General features: G+C 41.2%; 1 long non-coding RNA gene and 3 other non-coding genes across 7 annotated transcripts in view; all 4 read left to right on the forward strand.

Moving 5' to 3' along the window:
- The first annotated feature begins 1,298 nt into the window (after window positions 1-1,298).
- LOC109575289 (uncharacterized) overlaps window positions 1,299-19,424 on the forward strand; it is a 152,921-nt gene continuing 134,795 nt past the window's right edge. For 3 of the 4 annotated variants that reach the window (XR_011562542.1, XR_011562540.1, XR_011562543.1), the window contains exons 1-3: window positions 12,840-16,061; window positions 18,027-18,166; window positions 18,538-18,582. This is a non-coding gene — a long non-coding RNA (uncharacterized lncRNA). Of the gene's footprint in view, window positions 8,782-12,839; window positions 16,062-18,026; window positions 18,167-18,537; window positions 18,583-19,424 lie in introns of those variants that run through there. The other variant, XR_011562541.1, reaches the window with a different exon arrangement.
- Window positions 12,345-12,389, forward strand: LOC139178393 (small nucleolar RNA SNORD115). The gene has a single exon (XR_011562792.1). It is a non-coding gene; the product is annotated as a small nucleolar RNA SNORD115 (small nucleolar RNA).
- Window positions 16,117-16,197, forward strand: LOC139178390 (small nucleolar RNA SNORD115). The gene has a single exon (XR_011562788.1). It is a non-coding gene; the product is annotated as a small nucleolar RNA SNORD115 (small nucleolar RNA).
- Window positions 18,222-18,301, forward strand: LOC139178387 (small nucleolar RNA SNORD115). The gene has a single exon (XR_011562786.1). It is a non-coding gene; the product is annotated as a small nucleolar RNA SNORD115 (small nucleolar RNA).

A 19,424-nucleotide genomic window follows, 5' to 3' on the forward strand; every position in this document is an offset into this window, starting at 1 on the left:
TCACTCAGTCGTGTCCAACTCTTTGTTGACCCCATGGACTGCAGCATGCTAGGCCTTCCTGTCCATTGCCAACTCCCAGTGTTTACTCAAACTCATGTCCATTGAGTTGGTGATGCCACCCAACTATCTTGTCCTCTATCGTCCCCTTCTTCTCCCATCTTAAATCTTTCCCAGCATCAGGGTCTTTTCCAGTGAGTCAGCTCTTCGCATCAGGTGGCCAAAGTACTGGAGTATCAGCTTCAGCACAGTCCTTCCAATGACTATTCAGGACTAATCTCCTTTAGGATAGACTGGTTTAATCTCCTTGCAGTCCAAGAGACTGTCAAGAGTCTTCTCCAACACCACAGTTCAAAAGCATCAATTGTTTGGTGCTCAGCTTTCTGTATAGTTCAACTCTCACATCCATACATGACTACTGGAAAAACTATAGCCTTGACTAGACGGATCTTTGTTGGCAAAGTAATGTCTCTACTCTTTAATATGCTGTCTACGTTGGTCATAACTTTCCTTCCAAGGAGTAAGCATCTTTTGATTTCATGGTGGCAGTGATTTTGGAGCCCAGAAAAATAAAGTCTGTTACTGTTTCCACTGTTTCCCCATCTATTTCCCATGAAGTGATGGGACCAGATGCCTTGATCTTAGTTTTCTGAATGTTGAGTTTTAGGCCAACTTCTTCACTCTCCTCTTTCACTTTCATCAAGAGGCTCTTTAGTTTTCTTCCCTTTCTGCCATAAGGGTGGTGTCATCTGCATATCTGAGGTTATTGATATTTCTCCCGGCAATCTTGATTCCAGGTTGTGCTTCATCCAGCCCAGCGTTTCTCATGATGTACTCTGCATATAAGCTAAATAAGCATATAATATTATGATGGTCTGCCATATATCAACATGAATCAGCCATAGGTACATATATGTCCCCTTCCCTCTTAATCTCCTTCCCCTCTCTTCACCATCCCACCCCTCTAAGTTGTCATAGCACTCCAGGTTTTGGTTCCCTGTGTCATACAGCAAATTCCAACTGGTTATCTTCTTTACATATGGTAATGTATGTTTCAATGCTACTCTCTCAAATCATTCCACCTTCTCTCTCCCTTACTATTTCCAAAAGTCCATTCTCTAAGTCTGCATTTCCATTATTGCCCTGTAGATAGGTTTGTCAGTGCCATCTTTCTAGATTCCATATATACACGTTAATATATGTTAGTCTTTCTTTTTCTTTTTTTTTCTTCTTTTTTTTTAATTTTAGTTTTTTAAATATAAAATGATATTTTATTTTATTTTTATTTTTTTATTTTTTATTTTTTTCTGACTTACTTCACTTTGTTTAATAGGTTCTAGGTTCATCCACCTCTTTAAAAGTGACTCAAATACATTCCTTTTTATAGATGAGTAATATTCCATTGTATATATGTACCACAACTTCTTTATCCATTCATCTATCAATGGACATCTAGTTTGCTTCCATGTCCTAGCTAAATAGTGCATCATCAAAAAGTCTGCAAACAATAAATATTGAAGAGGGTGTGGAGAAAAGGAAACCCTTTTTTTCTGTTGGTGGGAACTCAAATTGATACAGCCACTATGGAGAACAGTATGGAGACGCCTTAAAATCTAGGAATAAAACTACCATATCACCCAGCAATCCCACTACCAGGCATATACCCTGAGTAAACCATAATAAAAAAAAAAACCCACATGTACCCCTACATTCATTTCAGCCTTTATATTTTAAAACAACTTCTCTTTCTTTTTCCCTTCCCTTTCTGGGAGTCCCATAATGCAAATATTGTCCCATGTGATGGTGTTCCATTCTCCCATAGGCTTTCATCTTTTTAATTTTTTTTCTTTTTTTGTTCCTCTGACTGAACACTTTTAAATGACTTATCTTCAAAGTCACCAATTCTTTCTTCTGTTTGACTGAGTGCATTGGTGAAGTTCCCTATTGAAAATTTTAGTGTAATAGTTGTATTCTTTAGCTCTAAAATTTCTATTTGATTTTTTATTGTTTTTATTTCTTTTTTGTTGTTGTTGTTGTTGAACCTCATTTTGTTCATGGACTATTTTTTAGGTTTTATTCAGTTGTTTATGCATCTTCTCTTTTAGTTCCCTGAGTTTCTTTAAAATATTTTGAGTTCTTTATCAAGTTGTTGTTAGGGCTCCATTTCTTTAGGGTTAGTTATTATGACTCTGTTCATTTCCTTTGATAGTGTTCAATATCTCTGATTATTTGTGATCCTCATATCCTCGTATTGATATCTCCACATTTGAGGAAGTTGTCACTTCAAGTCATTAGAGCTTGGCTTGGAAGAAAAAGTTATTCATCAGCCAGTTCAGCCTGGGATTGTGGAAGGGCCAGTTCTTAGCATCCATGGACAGTTGAAGCAAACTGCCAATACTCTCATGTTGAGTGAGGATACTTGCTGGGCTCTGAGATGAGGGAGGGATGGTTCTGGCCTTATAGTTGGGCAGGGCTGCAGTCTGGCCTCTTTGGCTCGGCGAAACTCGTGAAGGGCTCCTTGTTCTAGCAATACTCCTAGCAAGGGCCCTCGATGGACAAGGCTGCTGTTAAGGGTACAGGACTTCTGTCAAGATTTGCAGCATCAGTTGCAGTAAGCCCATAACCCTTTTCTTTGTTCCTACTGTCCATGAGTGGTACATCAAAGACAGTTCCCTCAGTGTTCCATGTGGGATAAGAGAGAAGCATACCTCACAAACAATGTCCTGAAACCCTGGGGAAGTGGACGTAGGTCTTAGTTTCTGTTTCCTAAACTGGAGAAATCATGGCCAAAGAGATCCTTCTCAGCATATTGCTGTTTCAGCTCAGGGAAGGAATGAGAGTGTACAAAATGAAACATTTACTCTAACCCTTCTTGATGTGTTTTTCTTGTTCTTTTGTGCCCCACCAGTGTACTATTGGAGAGGGCAATGGCAACCCTCTCCAGTACTCTTGCCTGGGAAATCCCATGAATGGAGGAGCCTGGTAGGCTGCAGTCCATGGGGTTGCGAAGAGTCGGACACGACTGAGCGACTTCACTTTGACTTTCACTTTCATGCATTGGAGAAGGAAATGGCAACCCACTCCAGTGTTCTTGCCTGGAGAATCCCAGGGATAGGGGAGCCTGGTGGGCTGCTGTCTATGGGGTCGCACAGAGTCAGACATGACTGAAGCGACTTAGCAGCAGCAGCAGCAGCAGCAGTGTACTATAGCCTTGCACTTGAGGTGTCAGACTCTCTTTTCATTTGTGTATAGTTGCTAAATTGTTCTTCTGAGAGGGAACTAGGCCCAAGATGCCTCTTTGCCATGTTGCCAGTGTTACCTTAGATTAGCCGTCAGCCTTAAAATGAGTATCTATGCTGATAATAAATATGTTCTATTATGCCACCAGCCAACTTTGGAAGAATGGAGGCTTTCAAATGTTGATAGAACTGAAATATTACATGAGATATGAATTACCAATGTATTAGAGTCATTGAAAATTCTCTAACAAATTTATATTACTCTTTATAAAACCCATATTGGGAAAAAGTTATCTTAAAAAAGAAATTTCAGACCAAATTGTGAAAAAAGCTACAAAGTTTTGGACTAGAAAAATTAAATTCCTGTTACTTCTACCCAGAAACTCCAATTCATAATTTCATAAATACCTAACTCTATAAGAATTTAAAAATTATAAATCAAGGGTAAATAAGAACAACATGGGAAAATGGAAATTACATGATGGGAATTTTTCCTTACAATTTTTCAGTTGTATAATTGTGTGGCTTTTTCATGCCACTGACCAACTCATTCAGAGGGAATATGCTAATTATTTTGGAATCTTGCAACACTTATATAGGGCTAAATAATTTAGGAGATAATACAAAGATATGTTGCTTGAAAAAAGACTTTACCACTAACTCCTAAGAAAGCCATCTACATCCAATGTTACCTGGAATATGGTGGCAAATAGACTTGATCAAGATTAGACCTTTAGAAGGTATCAAATATTTTTAGCAATGCTGAGTATGACGTTTAGATGGCCAGACAAGTTTCCATAGACTAAAACTGATGCCCAAGTATATTATCTATAACACTATATAAGATCTATATAGATCTATAACATCTAAAATATATCATCTCAACTTTTGGAATTCCTAAATATCTAGAATCCAATAAATTGCTTCTATATTTTTTGTAATTTAGTAGCTATGTAACATCCTTCAAATACTCAAAATTTGCCTACTTCTTACCATTTCCAGTTCCTAAAGAGTGGAATAAATGAACCATATCCTAAAATTTATTTGGCTCAGTTACATTAAACCACTCATGGTGGCCCAAAGCCTTACCATTGGTATCACTGAAATTAGATTAACTCCCTCTAATAAGCATAGTATTTCTCAAATATCATTTAGAAGATGTTTGAATTTAGAGATTAAGCCTAATCCATTTTCTGATGCAATAAAAAGTAGTCATGATCAAATATAATACTTAAAGATTTTTTGGCCTTCCTGGACTTATTTTGCCATCATATAGCCAGATGCTATAAAAATTCCACTGAGGAGGTGTGTCATCAATATTGAACAGGAGATCTGGTATATATCGCATTGTTCCAATATCTCACCAGAGAGGTTTATTGACAATTCACCCTGCCATCAAGGTAAAGAAGAAACCCAAGTAGAGGCATATTTCTCTTGTGAGATCAGCACCTATGGTCGAGTGGACCTCAATTCCCATTAAGAAAAAGAAGAAAGTGAAAGTGAAAGTCACTCAGTCATGTCCGACTCTTTGTGACCCCAAGGACTATGCAATCCATGGACTTCTCTAGGCCAGAATACTGGAGTGGATAGCTGTTCCCTCCTCCAGGGGATCTTCCCAACCCAGGGATAGAACCCCAGGTCTCCCGCATTGCAGGCAGATTCTTTACTTTCTGAGCCACCAGGGAAGCCCATTAAGAACTTTAAGGTTAAATTCTCTAGATAATAGATAATAATTAATAAGTTTCTCTTGTGGACAAACAGCAGGAGAGATAGATTGCTGTATTACTTAATTATCTCGACCATTTATAATTTTGATATTTATCCTATTTCATGTTAGTTGAGCATAAAGCTTATGGTGTTAGTCATTCTTCCTTAAAACTGAATATATTAACCTCAAGGAATTTTGAATTGAGTACAAATGTTCTGAAAATGGAGTGGAAACTCTAGAAACATCTATTTTGTCATAACACTTCATATACTTCAATTGGAAGAATGGAAAATGTCCAAGTCCCATCGACTATCAATATTACCCAAATAAAGCAATCTTAAGTGTCACCCTTTGTGTTATTGAATATACCACTGGAGGAATTTTTTAACCCATCAAACTAAATACAAGTATATTCAAACTGAAAGTCCCTGAACAATAACACAAAACTCCAACTGCTCTCTGTCTGCCATTGGAGTCCAGTTTAACATAACTGAAATTAATGTCAATGAGAAAGAAATATCCCCAGCCCAAATTATAAAAGGTAGTTCTTTACAAAGTCCCAAAATGTATCGTCCCATTAAAAATAAGTCTACCTTGTTTAGAACTTGACCATCTCTATTCCTCATACTTAAGGTTCCTAGGATCATCAAATGAATTATTTCTTTTACTATTACTACTTCTAATTTGAGTCAATTAAATTATACTTGTATGCAATAGGCTTTATCATTATGAAAAGCTTTTACATGAATATTAAAATGGTGTCATGATCAAACTAAATAGATTTACTAAATACTATGTTTATAGATAACTAGAAACTGAGGCCACAATTGCAAACTCTACTGATATAGAAATAGAGACAAACATACTTAGTGTCTTGGAACAATTGCAGAAAGATGTAACTCAAATGCAAACAGGGTGGAATCAAACCTAATACAGAAAACAGCAATAGAGAAAAGTGAAAATAGAATTGAGAAGTAACTTGTAATTGGACATCTGGGAATGAAACCTGCTGGGAAAAAAAAAATGTAGCCAAATATTTTTCACAAACCTTCACTCATATAACTGAATAACAATTAGTTATTCAACAACTGCAGAACTGAAATACAAATTTTCACCTATTTAGGGCAATAGTTAGATTTGGGCAGTTACCATATATGAAGAGATTAATAATATAAAAAGATTAATCATAGATGGAAGAGCTGAAACTTAGCAATCGCAGATTGAAACTTCTGAAAACTACAAAAGCTAACTTAACTAAAAGATACAAGTTTCCTCCTGTACATATTTGAAACTAATATGTTAAATGGGTACCTGTCCTTCAAGGAGATAATATTTGAATTGAGACAATAGAACCTTAAGAAAAACATTTGTGTCTATACCAATTTATGTGCTTATAAGTGAAGAAAATGTTCATCCATTATGCTTTGTTTAATGATTTGTAATTCTTAATAGTGTTGCAGATTTGGGTTCTATCCTTGGCTTTTTTTTTCCTCTCTCTCTCTTATCACAGTAAGATATACTGCTAGGAATTACACCTTCACATTAAGTGGCAAATGGCAGCCTTAGCCATAAATTCATTCCAAATGTATCACTGGCCAAAGCAGTTAGGTTTATTCTTTTAATCAGCCTGAATATTGATATGAAAGTGAAAGTCGCTCAGTCATGTCTGTGCCACCCCATGGACTGTAGCCTGCCAGGCCTCCTCTGTCCATGGGGATTCTCCAGGCAAGAATACTGGAGTGGGTTGTCATGCCCTCCGGATGGAACCCAGATCTCCCACATTGCAGGCGGATTCTTTAACAGCTGAGCTACCAGGGAAGCCCGAATATTGATATGGGATAATCTTATCGATTTGACTGATCTACTTGATGTCATCTTATGACAAAATAATCGTTGCTTATTATTTGAATTTCACTTGATAATTGTTAAGAAAATTTTCATTAACCAGTATATAGAAGAATGTTTACTACTCATCCAGGTCTCCATACATGACTAAAACCAATATTTATATAATATCAAAGAAAGAAATGAACGTGAAATTGCTCAGTCATGTCTGACTGTTTGCAACCCCATGGACTGTAACCTACCAGGCTCCTCCATCCAGGCAAGAGTACTGGAGTGGGTTGCCACTTCCTTTTTCAGGGGATCTTCCTGACCTGGGGATAGAACCTGGGTCTCCCGCATTCCAGGCAGACACTTTACCATCTGAGCCACCAGGAAAGCCCACCCGTGGGATCCTAAGTGTCATGCTGCCTTAGGGTCACTGAAAAAATTTTAACAAATGAAAGACTCTGCCACCATAGATTAAAATATGAGATTCAGTAATTTTCTATTCTTATTAAACCTAAAGTTGATTATATTAATGAGGAAACCCATATATAAATTTCAGTGCCTGTATATCATGTTAATGCATTATTTTCAGTGTAATGATGTTTATCCTATGAATGTTGGAGGATGCTTGGAAATGAATACTATTTGTAGTAGCCTGATAATTGCTTTGTTTCATGTCACTTCATATGCATCATTTTAGGAGAGTTCATATTTGGCAGTAGACAATGCCAGATGTTACTGGTATGGCATCTTTTGATATTAGAGTAAGAAAAGGCAGCCCACTTCAGTGTTCTTGCCTGGGAAATCCCATGGACAGAGGAGTTTGGTGGCCTACAGTCTATGCAGTCACAAAGAGTCAGACACAACTGAGTGACTGTATATACACATCTTTTGATAAATAAATAAAGGATAATAGTTGAGACAATCTTGTGTTCTCCTGACACCTTCTGAGTGGTTCTCCAAAGAAACCTGTATTTTGTGTCATTCTTGTATAGGATTATCAGTAGTCTACAACCTCTACACTAGATAATTTTCTGAGTATTGACCATATTGTTTCATTATTCAAGCATTCAAGGGTCATGTTTCACAAGACTTAGTTCTATATTTTAATACCTGTCCTACTCCTGTACTTAAATAATGAGTACAAAGAAGGAACATGGTTTGGCTTGCAACCTTTGAAAATTAATGTGATTCAGGTGCCCACTACTGAATATATCAAAATGCCAGTGCAAATTGGTACCATAATTGGCTGGTATGTATATTCAGGTCCAAGTGTATGAATGTGTATCAAGTGCCAGGGCTTGGAACAATGATGAGAACTTGTAGTCTTAAAGTAAGATGAAGACCTTACTGATCATGAAAATCATGATAAATATAATTAAAATGAAGATAAACCCAGGTGACAATACAGGGAAATATGTTAATATAGGAAATAATTATATCCTTTTTAGACATTGTATTTGGGATTTGAGACAGTGAAACCTTGAAAGAAACTCATGTGAACCAATCCTATCTATCTAGCTCAAAGATAAAAAAAATATTCATCCCATAAGCTTTGTTTCAGAGATTTATTTTTTTATATACTACATTCAGAACCTAGTCCACTGCTTTTATCTCAATGTATCTTTGAGTAAGACATTCAACCAAGAAATGCAACACTGCATTAATGATAGGTGTCCAGTTACTTTCGGTCATGTTTATATTCCAAATAGAAAATCAACTGAGGAAGATGCACTCCTAAGCATAATAGGTTTAAGCAGAAGACAAACTGAATAGGGATATGGGATTTCCTTTTGAATGAATGACTAACTTACTTGATATAAGCTTATAAATTTCATTTGAACATGAAATTAATAATACTGAAGTTGAGAAATTTTGTTTCACTGGTCCACAGCATAGTGGTTAATCTAATTCAACAAACATGATGAAAATATTTTTATACTTTTACAGGATTCTATTTGAAGTACTAAAGAATGTCCCATACTGAAGGAAAATGACATTAAAAAGGTTAGAGATACAGTAGTACTGTCATAGAACCAAAATTCTTCCCTAATATTTAGTCTATACACTAAGAAATGTAAAAAATTATAGATCCTAATGTGGACTAACTGTATAATATAATAAAGAATATGCTATAAATGATGTCAAAAGATTATCATTTACAACTGAACATGAGTCACCGAATTAGAAATAGATTTTTTCTCAATGAGCAACCAGATAACATTAAGGGCAAATCCAGTTTTTTGGATGACCCTGTACTGAAATAGTCTGAGACATTTTCTGAGCCATGTTTGCCGCTGCTGCTGCTGCTGCTAAGTCACTTTAGTCGTGTCCGACTCTGTGCGACCCCATGGACAGCAGCCCACCAGGCTCCCCTGTCCCTGGGATTCTCCAGGCAAGAACACTGGAGTGGGTTGCCATTTCCTTCTCCAATGCATGAAAGTGAAAAGTCAAAGTGAAGTCACTCAGTCGTGTCCAAATCTTAGCGACCCCATGGACTGCAGCCTATGAGGCTCCTCTATCCATGGGATTTTCCAGGCAAGAGTACTGAAGTGGGGTGCCATTGCCTTCTCCGATGTTTGCCACAGGTTGGTGTAATTTATTTTTACCTAAATATATAAGAAGATACATTTACATGCATTATGAAATGAGTTTCCTCTGAGATTGAGTTATTGTTCAGTCTTTAAGTCATATCCAACTCTTTGTGACCCCATGACCTGCAGCACACAGGCTTCCCTATCCTTCATTATCTGCCAGGGTTTTCTCAGATTCTTGTTCTCTGAATCTTCCCCCTCATACTCTGCTGCCCCCTTCTCCTTTTGCCTTCAATTTTTCCCAATATCAGCATCTTTTTCAATGAATCAGCTCTTTGTATCAGGTGGCCAAAGTATTGGAGCTTCAGCTTTAGCATTAGTCAGTCAGTTCAGTTGCTCAGTCATGTCCGACTCTTTGCGACCCCATGAATCGCAGCACTCCAGACTTCCCTGTCCATCATCAACTCCCAGAATTCACTCAGACTCATGCCGATCGAGTCAGTGATGCCATCCAGCCATCTCATCCTCTGTCACCCCTTCTCCTCCTGTCCCCAATCCCTCCCAGCATCAGAGTCTTTTCCAATGAGTCAACTCTTCGCATGAGGTGGCCAAAGTACTGGAGTTTCAGCTTTAGCATCATTCCTTCCAAAGAAATCCCAGGGCTGATCTCCTTCAGAATGGACTGGTTGGATCTCCTTACAGTCCAAGGGACTCTCAAGAGTCTTCTCCAACACCACACTTCAAAAGCATCAATTCTTTGGTGCTCAGCTTTCTTCACAGTCCAACTCTCACATCCATACATGACCCCAGGAAAAACCATAGCCTTGACTAGACGGACCTTTGTTGGCAAAATAATGTCTCTGCTTTTCAATATGCTATCTAGGTTGGTCATAACTTTTCTTCCAAGGAGTAAGCGTCTTTTAATTTCATGGCTGCAGTCACCATCTGCGGTGATTTTGGACCCAAAAAAAAAACAAAGTCTGCCACTCTCTCCACTGTTTCCCCATCTATTTCCCATGAAGTGATGGGACCAGATGCCATGATCTTAGTTTTCTGAATGTTGAGCTTTAAGCCAACTTTTTCACTCTCCACTTTCACTTTCATCAAGAGGCTTTTGAGTTCCTCTTCACTTTCTGCCGTAAGGGTGGTGTCATCTGCATATCTGAGGTTATTGATATTTCTCCTGGCAATCTTGATTCCAGCTTGTGTTTCTTCCAGTCCAGCGTTTCTCATGATGTACTCTGCATATAAGTTAAATAAGCAGGGTGACAGTATACAGCCTTGACGTACTCCTTTTCCTATTTGGAACCAGTCTGTTGTTCCATGTCTAGTTCTAATTGTTGCTTCCTGACCTGCATATAGGTTTCTCAAGAGGCAGGTCAGGTGGTGTGGTATTTTCATCTCTTTCAGAATTTTCTACAGTTTATTGTGATCCACACAGTCAAAGGCTTTGGCATAGTCAATAAAGTAGAAATAGATGTTTTTGGAACTCTCTTGCTTTTTCCATGATCCAGCAGGTGTTGGCAATTTGATCTCTGGTTCCTCTGCCTTTTCTAAAACCAGCTTGAATATCTGGAAGTTCATGGTCTTGGAGAATTTTGAGCATTATTTTACTAGCGTGTGGGATGAGTGCAATTGTGTGGTATTTTGAGCATTCTTTGGCATTGCCTTTCTTTGGGATTGGAATGAAAACTGACCTTTTCCAGTCCTGTGGCCACTGCTGAGATTTCCAAATTGGCTGGCATATTGAGTGCAACACATTCACAGCATCATCTTTCAGGATTTGAAATAGCTCAACTGGAATTCCGTCACCTCCACTAGCTTTGTTCATAGTGATGCTTTCTAAGGCCCACTTGACTTCACAGTCCAGGATGTCTGGCTCTAGGTGAGTGATCACACCATCGTGATTATCTGGGTCATGAAGATCTTTTTTGTACAGTTCAAGATTTTGTACAATTTAAGATTGATTTCCTTTAGGATTGACTGGTTTGATCTTCTTGCTCTCTGAGGGACTTTCAAGAGTCCTCTCCAGCACCACAATTTGAAGGCATTAATTCTTCCAAACCCAGTCTTCTTTATAGTCCAACTCTCACATCCATACATGACTACTGGAAAAACCATAGCTTTGACCATACTGACCTTTGTTGGCAAAGTGATATATTTGCTTTTTAATATGTTGTCACGGGCTTTCCTGGTAGTTCAGCTGGTAAAGAACCCTGTAATGCAAGAGAACCCAGTTCTATCCCTAGGTTGGGAAGATCCTCTGGAGGAGGGCATGGCAACCCTTTCCAATATTCTTGCTTGGAAAATCCCCATGGACAGAGGAGCTTGGTAGGCTACAGTCCATTGGGTCACAAACAGTCAGGCACAACTGAGCAACTAAGTACAGCTTTCCTTCCAAGAGGCAAGCATCTTTTACCCCTCAAGAGGCTGTATCAAGTTAGCAAGATACTAAAGAAAACAAATGACATAACAAAACCTTATTAACATGGTTCAGAAAAGGCCATAAATTAATTTCCAGCTAAAAAATCAAAATTACAAATGCATGTATATTTAATTTATAATCAAAAGACACATGTGGCTTCAAAATATTTGAAAAAGTTTTTATGCAATAAAAAAACAGGTATCAATATAAATCATAACTGATAAAAGCTCATCAATGAAATGATCTAATATATTATAATTAAACATGAAAAAAATGTATGGAAATGTACAAACAGTCCATTTCTGTGGGAAATAATGGGGTTAACAAAACTATAACACTTACTTTTGAAAAAAATATATAATTATCACTAAAAAAGTATATTTTCAACTATGACAATCCTAAAATTGAGAAAATAACAAGGAAAAAGCAACTATGCTTAGTGAAAAAAATTCCTAAAAATATTTATAATGAATATCAAAAATATAGAGTTAATATTCATAAAATATTAATGTTAACATTTTATAATAAGCATGTTGAAGAAAGAAGAAGACAATACATGAAAATCAAAAAAATGCCTGAAAATAAAACATATTAACTCCTATTAACTCTCCTGTTGAAGAGAGATGATGACCTAAAAATCATGTTCAATAGGATTACACTGAGGCCCAATGTAGGTGGCAGTCCAGGGGCAAGAGGTCGAGCATGATTCTTCCCTTTCAGAGCCCTGGGATTTGGGTGTGGAGGCACCCGATCCCTCAAGGAAAGCCCTTGAGACTCCACTTTTTCTAGGGGCTTCCACATGGCCAAGGTGTGGTCCCGCCTTCAGCTTTCTTTCCTGATCACTGCTTCCACCAACCACCCAGAGACCATAGATGGGGCCTTTCCTTAACTCCTTCAAATTGTGCCTTTCCGTCAGATATTCTGGTGAGAGTCTCGCCAGAGACTAAATGAATACTTTTCAAAATTCATCAGAAACATTTTTAGAGGTATTTTTACTAAGTATAGTTGTTTTTCCCTGTTTTTTTTTTTTTTTCTTCTTTTTTTTTTAATTTTATTTTATTTTTAAACTTTACAATATTGTATTGGTTTTGCCAATTTAGGATTGTCATAGTTGTATGTTTTTTTTTTTTTTAAGTCTTATTAAATACATGTTTTGTGTGTGATCATTATATACTCATTCAAAATATTGACATGAATCAACCATGGGTGTACATGTGTCCCCCGTCCTGAACCCCACTCCCACCTCCCTCCCCAGTCCCATCCCTCAGGGTCCTCCCATGCACCAGCCCTGAGCACCCTGTCTCATGCATCAAACCTGGACTGGTGATCTATTTCACATATGATAATATACATGTTTCAATGCTGTTCTCTCAAATCATCCCACCCTTGCCTTCTCCCACAGAGTCCAAAAGTCTGTTCTTTATCTCTGTGTCTCTTTTGCTGTCTCGCATATAGGGTCATTGTTCCCATCTTTCTAAATTCCATATATATGCATTAGTATACTGTATTGGTGTTTTTCTTTCTGACTTACTTCACTCTGTATAATAGGCTCCAGTTTCATCCACCTCATTAGAACTGATTCAAATGCATTCTTTTTAATAGCCGAATAATAATATTCCATTGTGTATATGTACCACAGCTTTCTTATCCATTCATCTGCTGATAGACATCTAGGTTTTTTCCATGTCCTAGCTATTGTAAACAGTGCTGCGATGAACATTGGAATACACGTGTCTCTTTCAATTCTGGTTTCCTCAGTGTGTATGCCCACCAGTAGGATTGCTGGGTTGTATGACAGTTCTAGTTCCAGTTTTTTAAGGAGGCACCACACTGTTCTCCATAGTGGCTGTACTAGTTTTCATTCCCACCAACATTATAAGAGGGTTCCCTTTTCTCCACACCCTCTCCAGCATTTATTGTTTGTAGACTTTTTGGAAGCAGCTATTATTAGAGCTTCCCTGATAGCTCAGTTGGTAAAGAATCCACCTGCAATGCAGGAGACCCCTGTTTGATTCCTGGGTCAGGAAGATCCCCTGGAGAAGGAAATGGCAACCCACTCCAGTATTCCTGCCTGGAAAATCCCATAGATGAAGCAGAGTGGTGGGCTACAGTCCATAGAGTCACAAAGAGTCAGGAACGACTGAATGACTTCACTTTCACTTTCATTCTGACCAAAAATGGCCCGGATCTTGCCATTCTGACTTGAATGATTTGAGGTCAGTGGTTCTCTTTAGTTCTGGACACCAGACACAGAGGATGTTGGACTATGGGGGAAGCCCACCTCAATGCAGTCCAGAAGGGGGAGTCCTTTCAAGAACCTCAGTCTTCAGAAAGGAAGGAATCTGGCTGCCACACCATCTTGCTAGGCTCCAAGCCCTTGGCCCTGAAAAGCCTTTCCTGAGACCTGAATTCTAGTCAGATAATACATGGAGGCAATGTCTCCTTCCCTGCACCCTGGGGAACATTCACACATACATGTCTCTATACACCTCCACATAGCACACACTGAGCTACTGAGGGGACAATCACCTGGTATGTGCTTTTCAGTCTCCCAAGAACCATTGATAGGAAAATATCATGCCCCTGGCCTGGCGACAGTGAGAGGCAGGCAGAAACCTGTCAACCAGATTTTGGCAGGTAGATGTTACTGGCTGTTGGGAGAGCTGAAGTGCAGCACCTGAGTTTCCATGGGGCCTGGCCAGGTCACTTTCAGGCATGCCAGAGTCTGGGTGACACAAGTGGTTCCTGATGGGCTGTTTGATGGGCTTTGCTTTGATCGCCCACTGGAGCCCCTTGTTTCTCCTGGGACATTCTTCCTCTCCAGGAGCCACAGTCTTCAACTAAAGCAGCCCCAGAGGAGAAACCCCTTCCAAGCACTCCTTCCTAGAAAGAAAGTTGAGAGCCCATAGGAGCCCTGGTATCATGTCCATAGTGAGGCCCTGATTGCCTGAAGTAGAGGGGTGGCCCCATGATGTGGGCCAAGCAGGGAGCATTGCATTGCTTTGTCTGGGGGCCTTGCGCAGGCATGGGAACAGACACCCCACCAGTTGACAATCGCTATTGTCCCTGGTATGAACACTCCCATGCAGGGTGTTCGCTGTTGGCTGTTAAGAGAGCTGAAGGGCAACCTCTGAGATTCCATGGGGTTAGGCCAGGTCACTTTTGGGCATGGCAGCGTCTCTGTAAAGCCAGTTATTCCTGATGGGCCCTTTGCTGAGTTTTGTTTCATTTGTACTCAGGCACCATGCACCTCCGGGGGCCACAGCCTTTAACAATAACACGTCCAGAGGAGAAACCCCTTTTGAGCTTACTTCCTAGTGAGGCTGTTGAGAGCTCTTTGAATCCCATATTAACTCCATCACAGGGCACTGTTCACCTGAAGTATAGGGGTGGTCCCTTGGCATGGGCTGAGCAAGGAGTAGTTGCCTTCTTGTTGTTTGGAGGCTTTCAGCAGGCCATGGAGGGGATGCCCCAGCAGCAATGATGGCCCTTGTTTCCAGCTTGAATGTTCCCTTGCAGGGCATTGCCAGATTGACTCGTGATGAGCCCATGAGCCCAGCCACAGATACCTGCTTCCTCGAGCATCCATTCTGTGGAACTTCTTGTCCTCTTTTTTTGTGTGATTGCGTCAAGTGGCCAAACTTCATGCCACCTCAGCCACCCCCTTGCTAGCACAGACCCAGACTGAGCTTGGAGGAGCATCTCCATTCCCCAAGACATGTCCATGGAATCTTGGCAGCTGAGAGGTCCTCGTGACCCTCTCAGAGCCTATGAGGCTCTGTCTTCTCTCGGGACTCTTTCTTGGAGTCACCATTCCTATCTCCCTGGATGTATTGTTATTCATATATTCACTCAAACATTGATCCACTCGTCCACTTGTTTCTTCATGTTTGTCAGTATGTAGGGTGGGAGGCAAAGATGGAGAACAGTGAGGATGTAGGGAGGTAGCAAACCAAAGAGGACGGGAGGTTGGAACTTAGAAAGGTAAGGAGGAAGGTAGATGAGCATTTCAGCCAGGGGTTTGTGTCTCTGCATATAGGTGCATTTTGTTGCTTTCTTGTATTCCTGGACTTATTGCTCTAGGTATGTCTTGTAGCAACATTTGCTACATCAAAGTGTAGCACACATGACCACCAAAGCCTACAGGGACAGACTAGGCTGTCTCACAGGAGTCTTTCTGCTCTCTAGACAGACAACATCTGCAAAGGAAGGATTATCTGAGTGCAGCCTGCTGCTCCTGGTGCAACTGATGTCAGCCTTGGTGCCGCAGCTGGGTAGACGGAAACTCAAGTCCTTTACAGCTTCCTTATTTCCAGAAAGCTTTGGAGGTAAGACTACTTAGATTCCTGTGCATAGATGCACTTCATGGGGCATGCCTCACTTGGGTTGAAGAGAAGAATTCATATGGTTCTGAAGAGAGATGATCACCTAAAAATCATGTTCGATAGAAGTATGCTGAGGCCCATTGGAGATTGCAGCCCAGAAGCTAGAGGTCAGGGACCTTTCTTTTTTCTCTGAAACCCTGGGATTTAGGTGTGGAGGCACCCTACCCCTTGAGGAAAGCCCTTGAGTCTCTACAGTATCTAGGGGCTTCCACAGGGTGAAGGCCTGATCCTGCCTTTAGTGATCCCAATTTCCACAGGCCACCAGGAGGCCATTAGGTGGGGCCTTTCTATAGTTCCTTCTCTTCAAATTGTTTCTTTTAGGCAGATGTTCTATAGACATTCTTGCCACATGCTAAATAACTTGAGGTGAGTGGCTCTCTTTGGTCCTGCACATGGGCCACAGAGAGAGGTGGACCATGGGGGAGGCACCCCTTTAGGCAATCCAGAGGTGGGAATCCTTTTGGGAACCTCAGTCATCACCACGGTGGAATTTATGCTGCAGTGGCATTTCCAGGGTCTAGGAACTCAGGTACTAAAAAGCCTTTCATTAAACCTAAATTCTAATTAGATTAGACATGGAGGCAATGTTTGCATCCCTGGCCAACTGAAGTCATCCACACAAAGGTCTTTGCACACCTCCATGCAGAGCATGCTGATTGACTGAGAGAATGGTCAGCTATGGTGTGCTCTTTTCAGTCTCCCAAGAACCATCAGCAGAGAAAGATGGTGCCCCAGGACCGGTAATGGTGAGTGGCAGGCAGAAACCAACCTGCCGGGTCTTGGCAGATAGACCCTGCTGGCAATTGAGAGAGCTGAAGGTTAGCCCATGAGCTTCCATGGGGCATGGCCAGGTCACTTTCAGGCATGGTAAGTTCTTGATGTGGCCACTTGTTCCTAATGGGCCCTATGATGGGTTTTGTTTCATTCATTCAGTTGCCCGGGCCCCTTGTGTTTCATGTGGCATTCTTCCTGTCTAGGGGCCATGGCCACCAATGATAGCACCTTCCAGAGGAGAAGTTCCTATGATGCTTACTTTCACAGTAAGGTTGTTGAGAACCTTTCAGGGTCACAGTATCACCTCCATCGAGAGGCACCATTTGCCCAAAGTAGAGGGTCAGTCCCATGATCTGGACTGAGCAAGGACTAGATGCATTGCTGCTCTCTGTGGGCCTTGGGCAAGCCCATGGGAGGGGGTGCTGAACCAGCCAGCAATGGTTCCTGTCCCCATCCTGAAGTTTCCCATGCAGGGCACTGTTGTGTTAACTGGTGCTGGGCCCTCAGGTCCCGTCTCCAAATATCTGCATCCTCGACCACCTCTACTGAGGGATTTCATGGCCTTGTTTTCTGCATGTTTGCAGTAAATGGCCAGCCCCATGTCCCCTCTGCGATCCCTTGCTTGCAAAGACCTGGTTCAAGCATGGAGGAAGTCTCCATTCCCAAAACAGATCCATAGACTCTTGGAGGTTGAGAGGCCTTTGTGCCAGGCCTCTGATAGGTAGAAAGTCCATGAGGCTCTGCTTTCTCTTGGAACTCCTTTTTGAATTGCCATTTCTGGCTGCTTGTACATGTTATTCTTATATTCAGTCATGCCTTGACCACTTGTCCACTCATTTCCTCACATTTGGCAGTAAGTATGGTGGGAAGGAAGGAGTGTTTGAAAAAAGTAAAGAGGTAAGGAACTAGAGAGATAGGGACCTAGTACGGAGGAAGGTTGGTAGTAGTTATCCATTTCAGCCAGGGATTTTTGTCTCTGCATATAGGTGTATTTAGTTGCTTTCTAGTGTTCCTGGATGTGTCTCTGTAGTTATGTCTTGCAGCATCATTCACTGCATGAAGGTGCAGCATGCGTGACCACCAAAGCCTGCAAGGATGGAGTAGGTATTCTCATAGCTGTTGTTCTCCTTCTAGACAGACAACACCCCAGAGGAAGGAAGATCTGAGCGTGGCCTGCTGCCCCTAGGGCAATCGATATCAGCCTTGATCCAGCCTTTGGTGTGGACAGAAACTCACATCCTCTGGGGCATCCTCCTTTCCAGAAAGCATCAGAAGTAAGCCTACTCAGGTGCCTGTGCATGCATGCAATGCGTAGGGCATGCCTCATTTGGGCTGATGATGAGAACTCATATGGTCCTGAAGAGAGATGGTGATCTAAAGTCATGCTCAATAGGACTATGGTGAGGCTCAATGGAAGTGACATTACAGGGCCCAGAGGTTGTGGTTTCTTCTGTCCTTTCTGGAGCCCTGGGATTTGAGTGTGGAGGCACCCTATCCCTGAGTCTCTACAGTGCCCAGGAGCTTCCGTGTGACCAAAGCCTGTCCTGCCTTTGGCTTTCTTTCCTGATCCCTGCTTCCACCACCCACCCAGAGGACATAGCCAGGACCTTTCTTTAGCTACTTCTCTTCAAATTGTGTCTTTCAGTCAGACATTCTGGAGAAGGCCTCACTGTAACCTGAACAATTCAAGGTGAGTGACTCTTTGGTCCTTAACATGGGCCCCGGAGGACACTGGGCTATGGAGTAGGCCCACCTCAAGGCAGTCAAGCGTGGGGAGTTGTTTGTGGTCCACAGTCCTCTCAAAGGGGAACTTCTGCTGCAGTGCCTTCAAGACCATCTATGATCTCGGAGACTGAAATGCTGTCTATTGGTCCTACATTCTAATCAGATTGATCATGGAGGCAGTGTTTGTTTCCTGGCTCCCTGAGGAATATCCACACACAGGTCTCTGCACACTTTCACACAGAGCTTGCTGAATGACTAAGGGGATGGTCACCTGTTTGTGTGCTTCACAGTCTCTAAAGAACAAGCAGATAGAGAAAGATTATGCCCTAGACCTGGCAATGGTGAGAGGCAGGAACCTGTCCAGTGGGTCTTGGAAGTTAGATGGTGCTGGCTGTTAAGAGAGATAAAGAGTAGCCCCTGAGATTCCATGGGATGTGGCTAATTAACTTACAGGCATGCCAGGGTCTTGGTGAGACCACTTGTTCCTGATGAGCCCTTTGATGGGTTTTTCATTTTTCCACTTGGGCCCCAGGCATATCTTGAAGCGTTCTCCCTCTCTGGGGGGCATGGCCTTCAGTGATCACACCCCCAGAGAAGAAACCTTTTTGGAGCTTAACTTTCTAGTAAGGCTGTTGCAAGTCCTTCAGAGCCCTGGTAGCATCTCCATTATGAGGCTATATTTGCCTGGAGTAGAACAATGGCCTCAAGATGTGGGTCAATCCAGGAAAAGTTGTGTTGGTTTTGTTTGGGGCCTTCAGCAGGCCGTGGGAGAGGACACACACCAGGTGATGAGGCCTCCTGTTCCCA

This window comes from Bos indicus, chromosome 21 (assembly GCF_029378745.1).
Source record: "Bos indicus isolate NIAB-ARS_2022 breed Sahiwal x Tharparkar chromosome 21, NIAB-ARS_B.indTharparkar_mat_pri_1.0, whole genome shotgun sequence".
Lineage (NCBI taxonomy): Eukaryota > Metazoa > Chordata > Mammalia > Artiodactyla > Bovidae > Bos > Bos indicus.